A 25,584-nucleotide genomic window follows, 5' to 3' on the forward strand; every position below is an offset into this window, starting at 1 on the left:
CGAGTTGACAACTGTAATAATTTAGCTAAATGACAGTGAAATCAAGGAGTTTGTAGGAGGTTTTACTCAAGTTTTCATGTCTATGGCAAAATACCCTAGAAAAAAAATAACTTTAAAATACACTCATTTTGGCTCATGGCCTCCGACGTTCCAGTCCATGGTCAGTTACTCATTGACCTCATTGGGCTCAGTGGCCTCTTTGCTGTGGGCTGTGCTTGAGGCTGAACATCATGGCAAGGAGCTCACGGTGGAGCAGAGCGGTTCTCCTCACAGCAGTTGAGAAGCAGAGAAGGAGAGGAAGCAAGCTCTTCCAAAGAGGGCTCCCAGCGTCCTGCTGCTTTTGGCTGCCCACCTCCTAGCGGCCCAAGAACTCAGCAGTGGATTAAGTCATTAGCGCCATCTGCTGGGCACAGAGCCTTCAACACGTTAGCCTTGTGGAAACATACTTCCCAAATCCACACCAGAGCATAGAAAAATATAAAAATGAAGGCAAAGCTTGTAGTATAAAAATTAATTGAAGGTGGCTGGAGAGATGGCTTAGCGGTTAAGCGCTTGCCTGTGAAGCCAAAGGACCCCGGTTCTAGGCTCGATTCCCCAGGACCCACGTAAGCCAGATGCACAAAGGGGCACATGTGTCTGGAGTTCGTTTGCAGTGGCTGGAGGCCCTGGCACGCCCATTCTCTCTCTATCTGCCTCTTTCTCGCTCTGTCTGTCGCTCTCAAATAAATAAATAAAGATAAAACAAAAAAATTAAAAAAAAATTAATTGAAGGGGTGGGAGATGGCTCCAGGGGTGAAGTGATTCTGTGAAGGAACAAAGACTTGAATTCAGATTCCCAGTGCCCAGGTTAAAAAAAAAAAAAAAAGTTAGGTTTAAGATGTATTCCTATAATGTCAGCACCTGGGAAGCAGAGACAGAGAACCCCAGGTCTCACTGGCTAGCCAGTGTAGCCACATTAGTGAACCTGGGCTCAGCAAGACACCCTGTCTCTAATACGGGGAAGCGTGATTGGGGAAGGGACCAACTTCGACTCTGACCCCCACACGCGAGCAAACATGCACGCGCACCTGCACAGACATGCACCACACACATGAAGACAAATGCACACCACACACGTATGCAAAAACAGTCTTAAAATTTTCACTTAATTGAATTAATTCTGAAGTACTAGGTCAATAGGATTCAGCAACTGATTCTACACTAGTAAAGAAAACTGGGGAGACTCAACAGCTTGATTAACAAGAGCTCAGTCTTGCCATAAAACAAAGAATGAGAGTAGGAGTTGGTTCGGAAGCGGCATGCTTTGCACATATTCTCTGAGCCAGACCACAGGTAGGACTCAGTGCAGAGTTTATATCTACAATGGTTTCAACACATAGACAGTGTCTGGCACTGACTTTATTAGCAAAACATTCCTATGATCATTTTAATACCTAAATTCAACTATGTTGCGCATTATAAAACATCGAAAACATAGCTTCAACTTTAGTTTTATTCTAGTCAGGAGGTGGAAAGTGCAGAATAGATATTGTGGCTCCATGAAGTCATCAGGCTGCCAAGTTCCTTGTTAACGTCCTGCTAGGCATCCTCCACTGAGGAATCCTGTCCTCAAAGACACTTCCTCATTCAAGATCCCTGCTGAATATCTGGCCATTAGAGAAGTGGCTGAAAAAGGAATAGAGGTCTGGCAAAAAAAGAATGTTACGTAAGGACCACAAAGAAGGCCCCAAAAGATTTAAAAAAAAGGAGACAAACAGCAAGAAAAATTGGAAGGAGAGGTTGGCAAGGGATGTCTAATTGTGCAGTTCATTGGGACTGAAGCATATGTATGGGATTGGAGGATGTCATGTCCTTGGTGACCTTCAAAAGACCAGCATCATTCAAATGCTACATGAAGGCAGATCGTAGAGGGAAAACGAGATGGTGGAGCAGTGGAACAGAGATTTCTCTCCTGTTGAACTTTGATGATGTAGAGAAAGAAGGAAAGGGTAGTAGTGACTGAATTCAGTTGACATAGCATTTTCATCAATTAAAGAACCCTAATATAATTTCCATTTATGATGTCAGGTCTCTGCAGAGACTGGATTTAAATCACTTGAGTGTGTGGGTGGGCTATCAGGGCTCTTCTTCCTTTTAGTCAGGAGCTCCCAACCAATTCCACCTAGGGGAAGTGAGGTAAGTGTCGGCTGATGTTATACCATCATAACGGGCTGACATTACATGTTTAAAGACTACCTGAAAAGCTTAATTCATTCATTTTTTTTTTTTTACTTCCCCCCAAAAAGCTGGATGGGAGCTCATCCTGTTCAGGTTTGGGATCTTGAAGAAAAATTATGTTGCAGAAATAAGAGTGTTTTGTTCTTTTTCTACACACCCTCAAGGGCAACAAAGGCTCTCTGGGTCTTGACTGCAGATTGTGAAGTGGGAGCCAGCAGCTCCATCTCAGCAAAAGTAAATATCAGAAAACAACAAATTTCTTTTGCAACTGACAGGGGCTTTGGTGTAGCATATATGTCCTTGTGTAGTTGCAGATATAGAGAGGAGTTTCTGGCAAGGCAGAGTGTGATGTTAGCATATTTTCTTATGAAGCCATTTTCTTCCTGCAAGGGCTACATTTCCAGAGGGCCCTGCTACCAACAAATGCCTGCTACTTTTACCATATTCAGCATGCATGCCTTCCTTTTAAGGCTTGTTAAAAATAGACATAAATAGTTGCAACACTTCTCTGGTACTATTTATTCTGTCTTCTCTACTTTCCTTTTCTACCTTCCCTCCCTCCATGGAAGCCTGTATTCTTCAAAATTATGAAAAAAAATAGATTGAACAGCATGTCTTTGCATTCCTAATTTCTAACCTGAATCTAGTGAGCCACTAGATTCACTCTAGAAGCTTAAAGCTGTCTGAAGCAATTCCACATCTTCTGATTTTAAAATAGCAACACATCTTTTACCATTTCAGCTATTTTGAGGTAGTTGTGTGCACATGCATGCTTATTGAGATTAAGTGCATTTCATTGTCTTACTTTTCCTTATGGAAAAGAATAGGAAGCTTGAGGAGAGCTTGTTGGCTATCTCTCATTGAATAAATTTGAATGTGCAAGGAAAGCTCTAAGCTACCCTTCTTATCTATATGAATTAGGACTCATCTTGCTTGGACAGTGAGCATATTTATGTCATACAGCTGTCCTACTTGAACCTATCTCTCCTTAATCTTATTTTTTCATTTATTTATTTATGAGAGAGAAGGGAAGAACAGGAGAGACAGAGCCTCTAGCGACTGTAAATGAACTCCAGACACATGCACCACCATATGCATCTGGCTGTAGGTTCTGAGGAATTAAAATTGGGTCCTTAGGCTTCGCAGGCAAATGCCTTAAACATCAAGCCATCTCTCTGACCCAAGTTTTAATTTTTTGTTAAGTAGAAACTTTGTTGTATGCACAAATCATGTGTTGGTGTTATTCCTCTCTTCCCTGTCCCCATTCCACTGAGGATCCTCCTCAGTGGGATTACTGGTAATAAGTATATAAATTTTAGTATGACTTATTCAAATTACTTGAGACAAAAAAGTGTTTCAGCACTAAGATATTCAGGAGGAGGGAGTATACTGAGATATCTTGTGTATGGAAATCCTGGCTAAACACAGAATTTAGTTACGATTCATATATATCTTTTCTTTCTTTTTTTTTTTTTTTGTTTTGTTTTTTGGAGGTGAGTGCTGTAATTAAAGGCATGCACCACCATGCCCAGCTTTCATATGTATCTCATAATATAACCTACAGGAAATTTTATACTCCAAGATTTTTCTAAAATATATATATATAATATATATATATATATATATATATAAATATATATATATGCGGATGTGGTGGCACATACCTTTAGTCCTGGCACTTGGGAGGCAGAGGTAGGAGGATTGCCATGAGTTCGAGGCCAGCCTGGGCTAGAACCAAACACTGGGTATACCATTTTATGCCTCTGGCTTTATGCGGATACTGGGAAATTGAACCCAGTCAGATAGGCAGGCTTTGCAAGGAAGTGCCTTTTACTGCTGAACCATCTCCCCAGTCCCTAGTTCAAGATTGCATTTGAGTTTTGACTTTGACTTAGATCTTGAATTCATACATGGAATTATGTTGGTACTCAAACTGTTTCACATTTTAAGCATTTCAAATTAAGTTTTCAAATTATAGATGCTCAGAAAATGCAAAAATTGCTATAAATTCTGTCTTCATTTGGATTTCCCAAAAAGCAAGCCCTAAACTAAGCTTTTGAGTCTAAGCAGTTTATTTGGTAGGTGATTCCAGGAAACATTAGCAAAATAGGGAAGTGGGCAGGGGAAAGAAGATGGCATATAAAGTGTATCTCAATGAGAAGTGTATATCAATGAGAAGTTGCTCCTGTGGGCAACTGGTGCTTGACCTTACTGGAAACTTCTGGGAGAGGCTATAGACCATACAATCAGTTCTCCACCAAGGACTGGAGAAGCTTGGGTAATTATCAACCAACTCCAGTCAGTAACTGCTTGACAACTCTGGCCAGAAATGTCAGTCCCTCTCAGCCTCATCAATACTATCACTATCATCCCAATGAAAACCCCAGCAATTATTTTGCAGATATCAACAAACTGATTAATAATTCTTTCCACAGTAATGGGTATCAATTATGGGAGCTGGCTACCTTTCTCAGCAGACAGTTAAGATCATATAATCCCTGAGCACCTGTTGACCTCATTCTAGCAAAGTGAAGAGACAGTCATTGTTATGTGTCTAATTGAGGGGGCTGGAGGGATGGCTTAGCAGTTAAGGCGTTTGCCTGCAAAGCCAAAGGACCCAGGTTCAAGGACCCATATTAGCCAGATACACAAGTGGGCACATGCATCTGGAGTTTGTTTGCAGTGGCTGAAGGCCCTGGTGTACCCATTCTCTCTCTCTCTCTCTCTCTCTCTCTCTCTCTCTCTCTCTCTCTCTCTCTCTCTCTTTCTCTCTCCCTTTCTCTGTCAAATAAGTAAATAAATATATTTTTTAAAAAAACTCATAAGTTAAAGTCCCAACTCCCATGACCTCAGAAAGTGGCTGTATTTGGAGAATGAGTCTTTGGAGAGATAGTCATACTAAAATGAGTTTGGTAGAAGATCCTTAATCCAATATGACTTGTGTCCTTATACGTAGAGGATACTAGGACACAGACACACATAGGGAGAAAATAGTGCATTGCTAGCCAAGGCAAGGGGCCTCAGAGGAAACTAGCCATGACACTCTTTGACCACAGACTTCCAGCCTCCAGAGTTGAATTTTGGGAGAAGTGAGAAGAATCCTGCTGATATTAAGAAAGCATAGACATCATTCCTTATAATGGTCCAATAATCTTTAAGATATATTTTTTACCTAAAGTTATAATTATGGTAGCTAGTTCTGCTTTCTTCTTTCTGTTTTTGTTCCTTTTTTCTATTTTTTGTCATGGGGTATGGACAAGGTCTGATCCAGTGCTGGGATCCTGCCCAGCTGCAGTACATAATTTTATTCCAAGATACAGAGCAAAGATATGTAATATTTAGGTTTAAAATAAAATATGGTGTGAAGAAAAGTACCAATTAGAAGTTTTTGTGGTGGCCCTCTCCATGACCTTTGAAGGAAAAAGGAAATACTATTTGTTTGGTTTGTTTCGCATTGTTAGCGTGAGACTCCTAGTGAAAGGACAGAAGACTTGAATAAGTTGAAAAGATTAAATTGCTACTCATGAGATCAAATAAAGAAAACAAGAAAAGGACATCTCTATCACACCCTCCAAGACTCGGTGACAATTGCAGAAGTAGTTTAACTGCTAAAAGAAGGGTAGGAATTATTTGCAATGCTGTCTTCCAGACACAAAATGGTGGTGGCATTCATGAGCTCACATGGCCCATGCTACCTATTTAAGATCTGCATAAGAGGAGGGGAAAATGATGACATTAAAATTGAAATGGGACTAGTTGGAAAGAATGAGAAAGGAAAAAAGAAAAAGAGGAGAGGTGGGTGACGGGAAGGGATTATGCTTATATATTGTCTATATGTATAGAAGTTGTTAATAAAAAATAACAATATTTAAAGTGAAAAGATGGGAGAATAAGGGAAAATAGCTAGCCTGACTGGAACTTTTGGGAGAATAAATGAACAAGGAAAGATTCTGGTGCCACTATGAGGACTGCATTGTGAAGAGGAGACTATAAGTACTATCAGAAAGCGTGCTAGGTGAAATAAAGTATGACGTCTCCTTATCCTTCCATGAAATCCTGCCACAGGATTTTTCTAGTGTCCTGCACAACTTTTGATTCATTGTGCTTTTGCTGGAATTTTGAAATGTTGAGAAGGTTGTAAAATGAAAGCTAGGGGCATAAGATAGACTAGTCCATTTAGTACTCTTTTTCTCAACATTTTCCACAGTGTAGAATACAAAGTAATAAGCTATAAGGACAGTGATTAAGAAGGGTCTTTGAAAATGCACTTTTCCTTCCATTTGATGTCTCTGGCTTTCCAGTGTCTGCTGCTCAGACCATATGTTGTTCTATTTTGATTGTTCTTGGCAAACAGATGTAGGAGGCGAACACTATTGCCTTTTCTGTTTTATATAACCCTAGAGATACAATCATATTAGTTAAGTTTTTCTTCTGTAGAGAAAAATTTCAAAGGACTGAAAACACACAAAAAAAATAAAATAAAAAACATTCAAAATGTAAAACTAGGCATTGCCCACCACATTCTTCTAGGGTATCTGAATCTATGAGGCCTCTGTACCTTTCATTTTATTTGAGCACTTTATAGTTCTGTAATCTGTAAACAACTGATAGACAAATGATTCAGAATCATGCAAATAGCATGACTTAATCCTGAACATTTCAGAAACAAGAAACCTTGATTCCATCAGCAGTCTCTGTCCTTTGTGTGTTCATCCTGGTCCTTGCCATCCCTTGTCTACTTTCTGCCTCTGTGAATTTGCCTACTCTGGCAGCTTATATAAATGAAACCCTGGAATACATAGCCTTTTGTGTTTGACTCCTTTGATAATTGTAAAGTTCACCCACGTAGTTCACATGTCCCTTTTTGAAGTAGGCTGGTGTTCCATGTTGTAGATATATCACATTTTGTTTGCCCATTGATTAGTTGGTAAGTATCTATGTGGCCTCCATCTTTTTAACTATTACAAATAATATTACTGTGAAAAAATGAATGCAAATGATTCTTGTCTACAAATATGTAAATGAACTTAAAGGATCAATGGAGTTCCCTCTGTGGCCCATTTCAATATTCCTGATAGCCTACATGTATATATTTCCTTTGTATGTATTAATGAGTTAAATAGAATCACAGACATACATTGACTTTACATGTTCAGAAACAAGAGTTTATCTTTTTAAAAAACTTTTTATTTGAAAGAGAAAGAGAGAGGGACATGTAGAGAGGAGAGAATGGGTGCTCTGTGGCCTCTAGCCACTGCAAGCAAATTCCAGACACTTGTGCCACCTTTTGGATTTGGCTTTACATAGGTACTCGGGATCAAACCTTGCTCCTTTGGCTTTGCAGGCAGGCAAGTGCCTTAACAACTGAGCCGTCTATCCAGTCCAGAGATCATTTTTTCAAAAGCAAAATGTATTCAATGCTTTTGTAAAGTGACCATTTTTAGACGTAGATGAACCCACCTGAATATTAGTCCTACTTGAGTTTCACTGGACATACACACATGAATTATTCTTGTGAAATAAGGAATAGCAGGGGATTGCTGGGGAACAGTAGATCTGAAGTGGCTCCCTAAACTTCACACAAAAGAAGCAACTGTGTACATGTCCAACAAACCCACTGGAACCTAGTTACGATCTGTGTGACATTTTTATCTCTGACATTCAGTGTGACTTTCACAGTAGATCAAAACCATGACTAAGATTCTTCAGCCTGGCATGCCACAATCTAGTCCACAGTGAGAAAGAATCCACGTCAACTTGCAGTACCTGCTGCTTGGCATGAACTCTGCTGTCCTTCAAAGGCTCAAGCTCAGCTGAGTGTAGTGACATTAACCTATAATCTTGGCAATCAGGAGGCTGAGGCATGGGAACTCATGTTTGAAGCCAACTGGGGCTACATGCCAAACTGTATAAAAAATAAAACATTAAAAAAGCAACCAAACCAATGTCTTGAATTTGTTTCCAAAATCAAAGAGAACACTTTTTCCTTTTCTGCTCATAAAGTTGAAGAGCAAGAACATGAAAATCTAATCTAGTTATCTTTTTAAAAGAAACGTGGGGGATGTGGTTGTGTGTGATGGGGAGAGGTCTGCACATGTATCATGAGGCACATGTCCAGGTGAGAGGAAAACTTCCGGTGTGGGTCCACCTTGTTTGTTTGAAGCAGGAGTCTCTCATTATTCATCACTGCATTCTGTATGGAAACTAGCACTTGAATTCTGGGAATTCTCCTGCCTCTGCTCCCCCATCTCCCCACAGGAGGGCTGGTATTGCAGATGTTCACTGCTGTATTGGGCTTTATTTACATGGGTTCTGGGGAGCTGTCCTCAGGTTGTCAGGCTCTCACAGCAAACACTTTACCAACTGAGCCATCTCCCCAGCCCACAACGTAAGTACCATTATAGCTAACAAATACTCAAAGTATAATTTTTAAAATGTGCAAAATTAACAAATCTCAAATGAATTCAAAATGACTAGAAATAAAAATTTAATTATACTTATTAACAATTCAATGAGTTCTTGGAACCCAAAATGTTCATACAACTTACATTGTTCATACAGTTAATGAAATAAAAGAATGCTGCAATATGTCACAAACTCAGATGCAAAACTGGTATTGCACTACTATCAATAAGATCATATCTTTTGGGCTGGTCAGATGGCTCAATAGTTAAGCCATTTGCATACAAAGTGTAAGGATCAGAGTTCCATTACCTAGTCCTCACTAGGGCCAGTTGCACAAGGTGGTGCATGTTTATGGAGTTCATTTGCAGTGACTGGAGGCCCTAATGTACCGATTCTCTCCCTCCCTCTCTCTCTCCCTCTCTTTCTCCCTCTCTCATCTATCTCTTTCTCACTCACTGTCTCATAAATAAACAAATAGAATCTTTTTAAATGGAAGATTAGTGCTGGAGAGATGGTTTACCAGTTAAGGTGCTTGCCTATAAAGTCTAAGGACCCAGGTTCTACTCCCCAGAACCCACATAAACCAAATACGCATGGTGGCACATGTGTCTGGTGTTCGTTTGCTATGGCTAGAGGCCCTGGCACGTCCATTCATTCTTTTTCCCTCTCTATCTCATAAATTAAAACAAAAAAATTAAAGAAAGATCATCCCCTTTGGGGTTGTCTTTTCTCTCTAAGAAATCCCCTTTGTCCTTGAACAAAAAGTTACTTACTGTTTGTGGTGGCACATGCCTTTGATCTCAGCACTCAGGAGCCAGAGATAGGAGAATCACTATAAGTTTGAGGCCAGCCTGGGACCAAAGTAAGTACTAGGCCATTCTGGGCTACAGTGAGACCCTACCTTTAAAAAAAAATCCCTATTTTATTTGTTTACAAGAAAAAATATTCCACTTTACAGAGCTACCAATTTTCTAAGCTCTGATCAACAGTGAATAGTAAATAAAACAAATTTTCATACCATGGATTTCTAAGGAAAGAATGAGTAAAGTATAATATACTTGCCTGGCATATGGGACAAACATAATTCTCTACTTGTTTTTCAAATAAATTGTCACTAGAACTCAGATACACACATTTTCAAACTGTTTTATTATTATTATTTAATTGACAGAGTGAAAGACTGTGAATGGACGTGCCAGGGCCTCCAGGCACGACAAACAAACTCCAGATGCAAGTGCCACCTTGTGCATCTGGTTTACATGTGTCCTGGTGAAATGAACCTGGCTCTTTGGCTTTGGGGTCAAGTACCTTAACTGCTAAGCCATCTTTTCATCACCAGATACATTTATTTATGTGTTGTATAGATAGCTACTTTTGATGCTGAATTGGACAGTTATAATAGAGATCAAGTGGCTCATGCAGACTGCGACATCTACTGTCTGGCCCTTTATAGAAAAAAAAATGAGTGCTGGAAAGATAGCTTAGTGGTTGAGGTGCTTGTCTGCTTAGCCTAAGGACCCAGATTCAATTCCCCAGGACCAATATAAACCAGATGCACAAGGTGTCATATGTTTCTAAGTTTATTTGCTGTGGCTGAAAGGCCTGGCACACCCATTCTCTCTCTCTCTCCCTCTTTCTCTCTCAGAAAATTAATAAAAATATGTTTGGAGAGGATGGGGAGATATGATAAAGAGTGGAGTTTCAAAGGAGAAAGTGTGAGGAGGGAGGGAATTACCATGGATATTGTTTACAATTATGGAAGTTGTCAATAAAAGTAAATAACTTTCAAAAAGAATATATATGACTTCCGGTTAAGATGGCGGTGTAGGTACCACGCCAAAGCAGCCTGGGGGGGAAAAGACCAAAAAAACTCAGCAAAATACACACTTTTACTAAAAAGTGAGGTGTATAGGAAACTGAAGCAGCAGCGGAGAAGTAGAAGAGATCCAGAGCATCCAGAGCCCACACAGGCCGGCAAAAGTGGCCCTGGCAGCTCTGCCAACCACAGCAGCAGCGCACCAGAAAGCCGCCAGGCTCGGCTCAAGCCGCAGGAAAAGCCAGGTACAGGATCTTCCCCTCACACCGGCACTCTCCGCAACTCAAGAAATGTGAAGGGAGAGCGGCAGTGAGCAACAGAGGAGCAGACCACGAGGTGGAAGCACACGTGGAACAATGAGAGAACCAGAGCACCTGCGGCTCCCTCCCCTCCCCCACTGCCTGAGCCCAGCTCCAGTGAACAGAGCAGCGGTCCTGGGACCCAGGACGCCAACTTGGGCCGACAGTGGGACCCAAGCAGGAGCAGTGTTTGGCAGCAACATCAGTGGCTCCAGCACCAGTAACAGCGGCCCCAGCAGCAGCAGATCCAGTAGCGGCAGCAGCGGCAGACCCAGGAGCAGTAGCTTCAGTGACAGCAGTGGCAGTGGACCCAGCAGCAGCAGCTTCAGCGGCAGCAGTGGCTCCAGAAGTGGCATCAACAGCAGCAGCAGCAGCAGCAGAGGCAGCAGCAGCGGTGGGCCCAGCAGCAGCAGCAGCTTCAGCTGCTGACAGACCCAGCAGAGGCAGCTTTAGCAGCAGCAGTTCCAGCAGTGGGGGTGCTGATCTGCAGGGCCACAGTTGCCAGGCTTGGTTTGCCCCACAGGAAAAGCCAGTGCCCAGCTTCCAGAAATCAGAACAGCAGCCCGACGACCAGGCAGCAACTTGACTGAGACCAAAATCATCCAAGGTAACTGGGACTGCACCAGGGAAGGGTCTCACTTGGTCGCAAGCTGACTTGGATCCCTCAACAGACCAGAAATCTTAACCTCTATGTTGATAGAGGATCTGGTTGTTATAATAACTACTCTGGCATACATACTTGGGGCTGTTTTTGATGGAATGGGTACAGTGTTTAGTTAACTTTTAGAATCTACCTGTATTTTATTCCACTAAGCCTACTTGGATACTCCCATAGCATGGAAACTCAACCCCTCGGAGCACCTTTGTAGATACTCTGAGAGTCTTAAGAGCCACACCTAACACCTTAAGCTCCTACCCTGAAAATACATAACATCAAATCAATTGATACAGCTAAGAATACCCAGCTAGCTAGAAAATCCAAGCATTAACTTAATCCAAGATGCAAAAATATATACATTATAACACAAGAAACACTAAAAAACAAGACTATATAAATCCACCTAAAAGTATTAATGCATCAGAAATGACCTCCAGTGAGAATGAGTTAGAGGAAATGCCCGAGAAAGATTTCAAAAGAATGATTGTAAATATGTTCAAAGAAGTCAGAGAACAAATAAAAGGAGTCAAAGAGGAAGTTAAAGAGGAAATCAAAGGAATCAAAGAAGATGCAGGACACCAATTTCATGAAATAAAGAAGGCAATACAAGACAAAAATAAGGAAATAGAAATAATAAAGAAAAACCAGTCAGAATTACTAGCAATGAAGAACACAGTTAATGAAATAAAAACCTCTGTAGAAAATCTCACCAGTAGAATGGATGAAGGAGAGGACAGAATATCTAAGCTAGAAGACCAGGTGGCAGATCTAATACAGTCCAACAAAGAGAAAGACAAACTTATAGAAAAGTATGAGTGGGAATTTCAAGTTATTCGGGACACTATGAAAAGATCAAATATAAGAATTCGGGGCATAGGAGAAGGAGAAGAATTCCACTCCAAAGGCATAGTAGGTGTCTTCAACAAAATCATAGAAGAAAATTTCCCCCAAATTGGGAAAAAGGTGCCAATGCGATACAGGAAGACTTTAGAACCCCAGCCAGACAAAACCTGGAAAGAACCTCTTATTGCCCTATTATAATCAAACTTCCAAACACACACACCAAAGAAAAAATATTGAAAGCAGTTAGAGAGAAAAATCAAGTTACCTACAAAAGCAAGCCCATCAGGATTACAACAGATTATTCAACACAAACTTTTAAAGTCAGAAGGGCTTTCAGTGATATATTCCAAGTTCTGAAAAATAACAACTGTTAACCAAGGTTACTTTATCCTGCAAAGTTATCCATTCAAATAGATGGAGAAATAAGGACATTCCATGACAAAATCAGGTTAAAGGAGTATTTGAAGACAAAACCAGCTCTACAGAAAATACTTGATAGAATCCTCCATGCTGAAGAAGAGGAAAAGCACACATATAAGGAACCTAGAAAAAAACAAGCAATACTCAAATACTATTTAATACAAGAGAGCACAGGTAGAACCGGAACCACAAAAAAAAAAATGGCAAACATAAATACACACCTTTCAATAATATCTCTTAATATCAATGGCCTCAATGCCCCAATGGAAAGACATAGGTTTGCTGACTGGGTTAAAAAGCAGGATCCTACAATTTGTTGTCTCCAAGAAACTCACCTTTCTACAAAGGATAGACATTATCTTAGGGTGAAAGTTTGGAAGACGGTGTTTCAAGCAAATGGACCTAGAAAACAAGCTGGGGTTGCTATCCTAATATCTGACAAGGTAGACTTCAGTCCAACGTTAGTCAAAAAAGATAAGGAAGGTCACTTTATATGAAGGGCACACTCCAACAGGAGGACATTACAATCCTAAACATATATGCACCTAATATGGGGGCTCCCAAATTCATCAAACACTATTAGAACTAAGGTCACAGATAACACCAAACACAGTGGTGGTGGGTGACTTTAACACCCCACTCTCATCAATTGACAGGTCATCCTGGGAAAAAATAAACAGAGAGGCATCTGGATTAAATGAGGTCATAGAAGGAATGGACCTAACAGATATATACAGGACATTTCATCCAAAGGCTACAGAATATACATTCTTTTCAGCAGCACATGGAACATTCTCTAAAATAGACCATATATTAGGACACAAAGCAAATCTTAACAAATTTTTACCCAGGCAAAGCATCATCTGACAATGGAACAAAGTTTCCATTTTCTCTCTTATTCCCAAGTTTGGTATATTTTTTTTTTATTAGGAACAATATTAATTTAAAAAAACATAAATGTAAAATGTCTCCATAGAAAATCACATCAGAAGTACTATAATGCCAAGCATATATCACTAAAGTTATGTACATTGCAGGCACATGATGCACTGCAGACACCATGATAGGTTCTCAGAATTTCCTTCAAAATTTAATATGCATATTGAAAGCAGAGAAATGCAACTTCTTTATTTGTAAAAGAAAGCTTGCAAAGCTTGTTATGGTGGTGTAACCCTATGGTTTTAGTACTTGGGCAGCTGAAGTAGGAGGGTTTTAAGTTGCAACCTACCATAGGCAATATATCAAGACTCCATCCCAAAGAAGTTAATTAATTAAAATGAAGGAAAGGGCATGTACTATTTATGTTCTTGCCATCCCAAATAACCTCCCTTTAATTAAAAATGAGTCCTCCAGAATTTGGTATTTGCTTACCTAAACCCTGGTATTTTTCTCCAAGAGTATACACATTGTGGGAGTCATCTGAAATTTGTCTGCATGAAACCATAAATACTTCCAGGCAAGATGGTTCCATATGTAAGCACTTGGGAGGCATACGCAGGATCATGAGTTTGAGGCCAGCCTAGGCCACATGGTTTTGTTCTGTCTAAAAAACAAACAAATCCATTGAAACAAACGCATTTATTATCTCTGAGTTTCTATATTAGCAGCAGCTTAGCTATGTGGCTGTGCCTCAGAATGTGTAATGGGATTACAGCTGAACTGTTTACTGAGGCTGCAGGCATCATGTTCTGATCTCTGGCTATGTCATGCTCAACAAATTCTCTCCCAGTCCCCTTCTCTTTCTTTCTTTCTGAGTTTAAATTCTATATGAAATATAAATTCCAGAGTCAATATGCTTTGGAAAACTCCCACAAATGATCCTTAAAAGACAATAGTATTTTTTTTTCAAGAAATTTAAAAACTGGTTAAGAACTAATAGACAGTAGTTGACTTGTAACCAGGGAACTTGGTATATGAAAAAGTATGTAATTTCCAGTACAAGAATTATATTCATTTCAGTTACACACACACACAGAGAGAGAGAGAGATAGAGCATTCATGGCAGAAGTTGAAGGATCTAAGATTTAAAAAAATATGTTATTGTTCAGGCGTGGTGGTGCATGCCTTTAATCCCAGCACTTGGGAGGCAGAGGTAGGAGGATTGCTGTGAGTTCGAGGCCACCCTGAGACTCCATAGTGAATTCCAGGTCAGCCTGGGCTATAGTGAGACCCTACTTCAAACAAAAGCAACAAAAAAATATTTAATTAATTATTTATTTATTTGAGAGAAAGAGAGAAAATGGGCATGCCAGGGCCTTTAGCCACTGCAAACAAACTCTAGACACATGCACCACTTTGTGCATCTGGATTTACATGAGTACTGGGGAAATCAAATCTGGGTCCACTGGCTTTGTAGGCAAGTGCCTTAATCTAACCACTAAGCCATTTCTCTAGCCCAAGATTCTAAGATTTTTACATCCTACTGTCCACAGTGGTCACCCTCAACTAATGGAATGGCAGTGCCAATTTAAAAGGTGGTTTTTCTATTTATTTGTTTTTTTAATGAAGTCTAATTTAGATAAGACAAACTTACTTATGATCCAATTTGACATGTTGAAATGTAAAAAATGCTTTCTGATGAACATGTAAAGCATCTTTCTGATCTGTTTGTAAGCACCAAATTATAGTTCTGTAGGGTTTGAATCCCACCTTGAGCTTTGCCAGCCCAGCATAACAGAGCTTAGCTTTGCTTGCTTAGAGAAGCTGGCACACCCAGCCTCAGGCCATTGAAGTATTACAAACAGCATCTAGAAGCCAAATACATTTTGAAAAATATGACAATATATTGGTATATCATATATCTAGTCACCCAAATGACAATTGAGCACAAAATTATGTTTATTTGTTTATATTAATGATAGTTTAATTTACACAGCATGAAAAGGAATATGATATCACAACCACCAGGATATAAATCTAGCCAAATGCAGTGGGAGACCCAGCTGCTGGGAAGCTGAGGCAAGAGGAATTACTTGAGTCCTGGAGGTCAAGGTGAGCTGCACATACAGCAAAACTGTCTCTTAATAAATCATGGTGATTCAATCGATAATCCCAGCACTCTGGAGAACCAATGGGCATTTGTGGCAAGTCTGGGTTATAGCGCAAGACTGTTTCAAAAATAAATAAATAATGAAAGAATAAATAAAATAGTCATAAACAAAAAGAAAGCAAAAGCCAAATATCAAAATCCAGGTACACACACACACTTACTTTTGAATCAAACCTTCCTTTTAATATTGGTTTGCTATCTGTTTATTTGTGTAGCTCTCAGTTGTTCTTCTCTTCCAGATGTGAAAATGCACTTACAAACAGTTTTAAAAAATGTTTAAAGCAATGTATAAAAATAACTTTGAGGAAGTCTCCTTAATCTCCCCACCCCCTCCAACTGGAGTCCTGCTCTGTCTCCCCTGTGCTTGCTCCCAGATCAGTGTTCCATTGCAGCTAGGAGCACTGGCCCAGTCTGTCCCAAGAATTTAGTAGTCTGAAGGACATAAATGTCTTCCTTCCATCACCCTCTTTGAAACCATACCTCAGGCTGGAGAGGTGGCATGTCAGTTAAGGGCACTTGCTTGCAAAGCATGCAACCCAGGTTCAATTCCCTAGTACTCAGTAAAGTCAGAGATACACAGTGGCACACGTATATGTATCTGGAGTTCATTTGCAACAGCAGGAAGTCCTGGAGTGTCCATACTCTCTGTTCTTGTCTTGCTTTCCATCTCTCTCAAATAAATAGTTTTTTTTTTAAAAAAAAAATGGTATTTCCTTGGAAATCTGGCTGGAGTTTGAATTCTCTGGGAAGAATAAATTCTTTCCCAGTTGTTACACAATTGTTACTGCCTGGGTGATATTTTTACCATGAACTGTACTTAACAGTTGGTCCTGTTGTAGACACAGACACAAACAAGCATTGGTTAAAGGATAAAGAAACTTTGAGTAAATTGGCTTCTTTGGAAAGAATATTTTTAAAACATAAACACCATGTTGAAGTAACCTTCTCAGTACTGGCACAAAGCACCTGACCAAAAGCAGCTTGTGGGAGGAAAGGGTTTATTTTGTCTTATAGACTCAAGGAAAACCTCCATAATGGCTGGGGAAATGTGGCATGAGCAGAGTTTTGACATACCCTTCTGGCCAACATTAGGTGGACAATGTCAGCAGCAGAAGAGTGTGTCAAATACTGGCTAAGGGAAACTGGCTATAACATCCATGAGCCAACAACAATTCACCTCCTCCAATAAGGCTCCAATTGCCAAACTGCCATCAGCTGAGGATCAAGCATTCAGAACACGTGAGTTTATGGGGGACGCCTGAATCAAACCACCACACATCATGAGGGTAGTGTGAGAATTCTGCATGTTTTACTATGAAGGCTTCTGTGGGGCAATACCTGTTGTACAGCCCCATGCTCAGAAAACAACTGTTGACGGTTGAACCCTTTACTAAAGTTCTGTTAGCTTTTGTTACAGGGCTCGTTTTCCTTTTGTATCTCTGTGTGCATTTCATGGGGCTGCCATAACAAGTGACTAGAAATGTAGAAGCTTACTACAATACAAATGCATCCTCTCACATTTCTGATGAATGGACTCAAGCTGTCATCAAGACACCACTCACTCCAAAAGCTTCAGGTGAGAATTTCTCCAGGACTTTTCCAGATTCTCATGGCTACAGGCATCCAATCTCATAAATATGTAACTTCAATCTTTTCCATCTTTGTATGACCTTCCTCTGGGTGTGTTTTTCCTCTTCCTCCTTCTTCTCCTCCTCTTATTATTTTTTTCCTTGTTTTGTTTTAGATTTTGTTTCAGTTTTAAAGCAGAGTCTTGTTATATAGCCCAGGATAGCCTCAAATTCACCATGCAGCCCAAGCAGTCCTTGAACTTGTACTTTTCCTGTCTCCCAAGTGCTGGATTTCCAAGTGTGCACCACCATGACTGACACTCCTCTCTGCCTTTTATAAAGACATGTGTCATTGGGTTTAGAGTTCATATGGATAATCAAGATGATTTAACCTTGAGATCTTCCACCTAACTACATCCACAGAAAACGTTTTTTTTTTTTTTTTTTTTTTTTTTCCCAAATTAAGGTCACACTATTGGTACCTGGGGATTGAAATTTGGGACATATATTTTTGGAGACCACAGTTCAATCCACTAAAACTACTGTTCACCAATTTTAACATTCTTTTCATTCAGTACACATATGTGCCAGGCACAAGTGGTGAGAAAGCATTTAGCCTAATATGGTCACTGGCCTTCCAGAGCAAGGTGATAACTTAGCAATTATCAAATGTTTTATCCTAAATTCCTCAGTTGTGAAATATAAACTGTACTTTAACCCAACATAAGAAATTATCTTATCTACTATGAAATCTTCACACTAATTTCCCCATAAATTCTAAGAAATAGCATCATTGATATTATGTTTTCAATTGCCCCACCATTTTTCATTTCTAAAGTTATTAGTTCAAGGTCATTCATTCCTTTCAAAAACTTTCACAATATGAAATAATTTTAATTAGTTTCGACCTATTTTTTTTCAACAGAATCAGAGCTGCATGGGAGCCTTAAGTTCAATGGGAGCCCATTTATCCCAGTGACATTTTGTCATTAAGGCAACATCAGCATCCCTCTGACTAAGGTGAACAGTATATTCGTTAGCCTGGTTTCCCTGGAGAGCACAACCTGAAAAAAAATGTAGGTAGTTTATTTGGAAATTTTTCTCAGACAGCAGCAGTATAGGATAGAAGAGGGCAGCTGGGCCAGCAAAGCAGCAATATATGTTCCTGAGTGAGCACATCCTATGTAGAAATTTGTGTCTTATTAAACATATCTCAGGGACAAAATGAGGAAGATCTATCCACATACTGGCCAGTATCCCTCGCTGTACTTAAATGGGATGCACATGTGCACATGCAAAGCAGTTCTCAAGGGTATTTCACAAAAGAGACCTGGCCCATCTGAGTGAGATATACCTCCTCAGAACTGGCCAAGGCATGTCCCAAACTCGTCACAGTAGTAGCATGCAGAGTAAGAGGTGGAGCCAAAATAATTGACAGTTGAGCACAAGAAGTGTCCAAAATATATTTACTTCCCCCTGGGTCTGTACCCTTTCCCACTACTCTGTGGGTCACCCTTACCTAATGAGACTTTGCAGTTGTGCTAGCTCTGTGATACTATGAATCAGATCCTTGGACTTCGACATCAAAACCAGGACTCTGACATCGAAGAAGCCACCCTCAGTGTGTTTCAGCCTTGTAATCTGTATAAAGGAAGAATAGGAACCAGACTTCCCTTGGGGATAGATACAAGTATGAAATGTGCAAACACAATCCACTCAGAACTGGAGTGTAAGTTCCAGTGTCAGCTCTCCTTCACCTGCTGGGTATCCCAAAATTCCATTCTGACCCTAACTCCTTGAAGTTAACACAGACTCCACAGCTTAAAGAGACCAGTCCTTTAAGTCACTATCTGTGACTCTAGCTGCCAGATTCAAGTTTCTATGATCTCAAAACCACCAGCATTTCTGTACAGTAGACTACAAATTTAGAACTTCTCACACTGGCTCAGATTTGGTAATTGGCTAGATGGCACAAAGAATTCGGGAAAACAATAAACTTAAAATTAACATTTTCTCATAAAAACATACAAATAGTTACATGAAGAAACATTCAGGATGGTGAGGTCTGGAAGAGGCTTGAGCCTGGGAACTTCTGTATTCAGTGGTAGGGTTTGTTCCTTCCTGGCTTCAGTGTATTCACCAACTGCCAATCTCAGAATGCAAATCAAAGTGTCTCTATGTGGGCATGGTTAACCAAGTAATGGCCATTGATTCGGGTTTCTCTAGAGGAACAGAACTGATAGAATGATTGTGCATTATAAAGAGGATTAGTTTGCAGGGTAGGAGCTGGGCATTCCAAAAATACTGCTGCTCAGTACACGAGGCTGTGTGCCTCAGGAATCCAATGTGTCACTGAAGACCTAGGTGATTCCTGGAGATCCACTGGCCCTCATTACACATTGAAAGTCTAATGAACCTCAATTCCAATGTCCATGAAGTATAGTTGAAATGGGGTGGATGCACATTCCAGCAAATAGCAAGGGCTACTAGAAGGAAGGCACCATGTTCTCTGGGAGTTTCTTCGTATATAGAAGAAACTACACCAGAAGGGCCATCCACTGGAGAAAGAACTTCCTTGCTGAGTGAATCCTTCCTGGAAAATCTTCAAAGACTTTCCCAAGAGCTCTTTCTTATTTGAGTCCTAATCTGATTAAACTATTAATTAATTCGAGTAATTTATTAAATTAATAACTTAATTCTCAAGTGAATTAATAAATGAATTCTATAAACAAAACATGTCAGTAAATAACAACTTGAAGTCTAGCTGATTAAAGAAGTACTTACAGACATGTTTCAGTATCACGGTGGTAGGATTTAAACCTTTGTTGGGAGGATAGCACATTGAAACCCTTAGGCAGGGAAATGGTCCTAGAAACAAGAAAGCCAAACTGTGGGCCTGGACCAATTCATCTTTGATGAAGTTTGAGGACTGAAACATCATGAACCCAACAGCAGCACTATGAAGCTTAAGATGTACCTCATTTTGTCTACATTCTTTTCAGTGTAAGTAAGCTGTGGAGATCTGTTGTGGAAGAACAGGAAGGAAGGATACTGGGGTCAGATTGCACAGGTAGGATGTGAAAGCAATGAATTCTGGGAAACAGACTAAGATCATCAAGACCTTGGGTAAAAATCAATTAAATAAAAAGGAGAAGTGTGAAAATTATACACATGCTTGAATCCACAAAAGTGAGATGAACTGAGAGAATAATTGGGCAGGGAGTCCTACACAGCTTGAACACATATTAACCTGAGGTTTCTTGGTGAGACTCTGTAATCTGCCTTTGTCCATCTGGTAATAAAGTAAAAACCAAGGGCTATAGATATTTCTCAGCAGTTAAAAATGCTTTCTTTCAAAGCCTGATGGCCCAAGTTCAATTCCCCAGTACCCACATAAAGTCAGATGCACAAAGTGGCACATGCACCTGGAATTTGTTTGCAGTGGTAAGGGGACTTAGTACAACCTAATACTAGTACTTTCTCTCTCTCTCTCTCTTATCTCTTCTCCTTTCTCTCAAATAAATAAATAATTTCAAAAGAAAGAAAATCCAAACAAAAAAGACAGCCATAAATATTTAATCAGAGGTGAAATTAATGATGGCCTCTATAGCTGTGCTGTGGGGCTTAAATTGTAAATGGTGAGGAAAACAATCCTCAATTGTGTATACAAAGGTTAAATCAAACTTATTTGTTTGATCATTTCTGGGCCTAACTGGTATTTCTCTCCCAGTTTTAGCCAAAGTTAGTTTAAATCAACTGAGGGTGTATATATTACTGTTCTCCTATGGTATTGCTACCTAAAGAGCCTTAGGCTGGAAAATGACAGGCTTCTGCCCTTCCCAGAAGACTGGGTCGGGATCACAGCACCTACTGCGGCCTGTACCCCTCACCCTTGCTCAGGAAGGGTTAGTCTGTACCTCTTGCCCTTGCTCAGGAAGGGTTAGCCTGTACCCCTCACCCTAGCTCAGGGAGGGTTAGTCTGCCAGACAGAGGATGAATAGCACACAAATCAAAATTAATGGCTATCATTTCATTTGACCTTCACACCCCCTAAGAAATGAAAAGAGCAGTCTTCACTATGAGTCTACTTTTTTTTTTTTTTTTTGGTTTATTTACTTATTTGAGAGCAACAGACACACAGAGAGAAAGAGACAGAGAGAGAGAGAGAGAGAGAGAGAGAAAGTGAATGGGCGCGCCACGGCCTCCAGCCACTGCAAACAAACTCCAGACACGTGCACCCCTTGTGCATCTGGCTAACGTGTGTCCTGGGTCGAGCCTCGAACAGGGGTCCTTAGGTGTCACAGGCAAGCGCTTAACCACTAAGCCATCTCTCCAGCCCTATTAGTCTACATTTGAGAAGACTAAGCTCCACAACAGTCTCGCTCTGAAGTGCAGGCTGGCCTCAAACGTGCAATCCTCCTGCCTCACCCTCCTAAAGGCTGGTAATACAGGTTTGTACCACCACACAAGGTTTGAGATTAAGTAATATGAACACCATTAACTCTTCTACAAACTAAAGCACCTTGGTACTCTAAGTGTAAGAAGCAATGTTATGAGTTTTCTTTTTTAAATAAGGTAACATTTTCTATGTAGTCCATGAAAAGTTTGCACTGATATACTTGCTGAGTCTGTTTTCTATATTTGACATGTTTAGGACTTGAACAAACAGGCCAAAAGAATTTCTTAGTAACCCACCATATTTTCAGCCCTCACATAATATTGCATTATGCTGTATTGGATCAATAGTTCATTTCTCATTTCTAATTGAATCAAATATAACTCCTCCCAGAAAACAGGAAGCCACAATCAATACTAACAATTTTTATCTATAGAGATTCCATAGAAGGATACAGAATTGCTATGTGAAAAATCAATTTTTATAACATTTTGGGAGCCTATGTATATATATGAAAAGAGAGAGAGAGGTTTATACTCATGGACTGTAAGCACAGTCATCTCCGGATGAATGCCACTTTAATGGTGACAACTCCAATACCAAAGAGTTACTAATGAGGGAAAATGTGAATTCGAGTATTGTCTCTATTCTTTATTGATCGTGAGATAGATAATGGAATACTGGGTCTTAATTTCACTAAATGAATGTGATAATCCCTTCTCAGGATGTTGCTGAAATTATAGGAAATACACTGTGCAGTGGTGCACATTGCAATCCCAGCTGTCAGACACTGAGAATTATGAGTTCAAAACCTGCCTGGACTAAATAGTTGGTTCAAGTCAACTTGGTAAAAACTTGTTTCAAAATAAGATTGAAAAAGAGCTGAGGATATATCTCACTGATAGAGCATTTGTTTAGCATACATAAGGCCCTAGGTTCAATCCCTAATAATACACACACGAACACACACAGAACATATATGTCATATATCAAATATATCACAATTTCTGACAAGTTATCGTCTTCTAACAACCAGAAACATCTCATAATAAATATCAGGATGACTATTAGAGGGGAGAAAGATACATCTAGGTCTTAATAATAATAATGCCTCATTTAGTGCCTTTATTTTGTTTTGTTTATTCAGGGGGAGGGAGTCTTTAGAGGCTAGGTCCCACTATAGCCCAGGCTGGTCTGGATCCCACAGAAATCCTCCTCTCAGTCTCTCAAGTGCTGAGATTAAAGGCATGTACCATCACACCCTGCCTGTTTTCCTATTCTTGAGACACGGTCTCATGTAGCCCAGGCTGGCTAGAACTTACTTTGTAGCTGAGAATGGCTTTAAAAATCCTGCTTCTTCCATCTCCACCTCCCAAATGCTAGGATTATAGGCATGTGCTACCACACATGGTTTATGCCATGCTTCATGTATGCTGGACAAACACACCATCACCAGTCACCTCCCCAGTCCCAGTCCTCTTATCTCTGCACAAATTTCATTTTATTCTTTTTAAATTATTTCACAGTAGTAGAATTGAATCATTTAAAGTTCGTTGAAAAGGCTTTTGGACTCTAGTAGTGATATTTGTTTAATTGTAAAGCAGAGCATGAGGGTTTAGAAATGAATTTGTGTGACTATCAAAAAGGAAAAAGAAGAAACCTAAGCAATACATAGTCTATAGAGTGATAGTGTGGGCCAGAGACACAGTTCCACACTGTTCCTGCTATAGACTGAGCAGCTGTTCTTAGAGATTGCCTCTGTGAGAAACTAGAATTCTTGACTGCACTACAGGAAGAATTTCAGGATGAGGCAGAGTTGGAGTTACTAGGAAGAGTTATTTATGGGGGACCTTTTTTTGGTATTTTTTTTGTGTGTAGAGTTTGTATATGTGGCATATGTGCTCATCCACACATTTCCTTGAGACAAGTATTGCTCTCAACTCAGAGCTGCCATCATTTTAGATCACTGAGCCCCCATGATTCTCCAGACCTCTCCCAACTCCTGTTTGATAGATACATATGTCCACATCTAGCTCTTTTACATGAATGCTGAGGAATCAAATCCAGGTAGTCTCAGAACTTTATCCTCTTACTGGCTGAGCCATCTCGGCAGCCCTAGACAGAGATTTTAACATAGTCTTAAGCGTAACAGTCAATATGAAGAGAGACACTAGTGGAAAGGATAGAACATACTCCAGCTTCACAAGTGTCACATGCATTTAAGTGTCAGTGGTAGCTGTATATAGGATTTTGTAAATTTTTGAAATTACATTGCTCAAACAGTTGCTAAGAATCCTCTCCTCTTTTTTCTTTCTTCCTTTTGTCTTGTTTTTTTATGATGATGATGGCTATTATTATTATTATTAACATCATGTGTTGGTACCCTCTTTTCTCTCTTCCCTGCCCTCATTTGGTTGGAGATGCTCCTCAGTAGTTTGCAGGTATTCCCTATGGAGTTTTAGTTAATGCATTATGGGAGCAGTAGTCAGTTATATTGTTGGGGGAAGGGAATGCCTCTGGGCATGATGTCTCAACCTGTGGCTCTTTCAATCTTTCTGTCCCCTCTTCTGCAAAATTCCCTGAGCTGTGGTGGGTGAGTTTTAAGTCTGCTTCAGTGATGAGCTCTTAGAAGCCTCTGGATCTCTGGTTTTGTAGGTATTGAATATTCTCAGGGACTCTCTTCTACACCATGGTGCTGATTTTCAGGAACAGAATGGAAACAGCACTCTTGCTTGTCTCCCCTCTGTGGATTCAGCTGTGGCTTGGCTGAAGTGTGAGGAGTAGTCTATCTCCTCTGGTCTGAAAAAGAAGAACACATTCTCCAACAGAGAGTGAAGTCAGCATAGTTTAAATGTTATAAGCATTATTAATTTTGGAAGAATTTGATGTATGTAACCCCTCTTTTAGCCAAAGACTAGTGAGAGCTTGACATTGGAGAACATAATCTTTGTCTCCATAGGATTCTGATTTGGTTCCCAATTCCATATATAGGTTCCTTTACACTGAGTAGATCTCTTAGCCAATTAGAAAGCTGTTGATTACCCACTGAAGCTGTATGCCACTATTTCACTGGCATTTACATGGTGTCAGGGTATTTTCTTCTGAGTAGCTTAGACCTCTAGTAGCTCAGAACATTGTTGGTCATGTTCCCCTAGTAGCTCATCTAGCACTTTCCAGCATTATACAGGCTAACTGTCTGGGGCCTGGCATTCTTCTGAATTCTAGCCAGGTTTCTCTGTACTCTTTGTCAGCAGCATATGGTGTCATCAGCAATAGGGTCTTATCTTTTGCTTCAGGCAGGTAATCAAGTGCTTTGACAGAAAGCTGCCTTGATTTGGGGACCTTGTAGGTCTCTCCAATCAATCAACAGCTCAATGTGGGTAGCAACCAGTCTCTGGTACTGGGAGTTACAGGTCAGAGACAGAGAAAGAAAATTCCTTTTAAGCTTAGACTTCATCCCACCCTCACCAGAGCCCTACTTTTTAGGTGCTCCCTCCTTAATCTTTTGAGGGTTATATATTTCAGGCTATCTCCAAGGATAAATGTTTCTGTGGTATCATCTCATTTTTGATTTAATTATGTGTTTCCTCCTCTCCTTTCTCCTCAACTCATCCCAAGCCCTTCCATCTCTATTGTCTGGGCCTTGAGTTGCCTATCAGGTATGACAGCAACTCGAGGAGGTCTAGTTTAGGAACTGCAGATAAATGACACCATGTAGCATTTGTCTTTCTGTGATTGTGTGAGTTCACTGAGTATAAATAGGGCGTCTCCAAGTCTGTCCATTTCCTACAAATTTTGTTGCACATTTTTTCTTACTGCTGACTAGAATTCCATTGTGTAAATATACCATAACTTTATTACACATTTATCCAAATGATGAACATCTAGGTTGATTATAGTTCTTAGCTATAGT

Source organism: Jaculus jaculus, chromosome 8 (assembly GCF_020740685.1).
Source record: "Jaculus jaculus isolate mJacJac1 chromosome 8, mJacJac1.mat.Y.cur, whole genome shotgun sequence".
Taxonomy (NCBI): Eukaryota; Metazoa; Chordata; class Mammalia; order Rodentia; family Dipodidae; genus Jaculus; species Jaculus jaculus.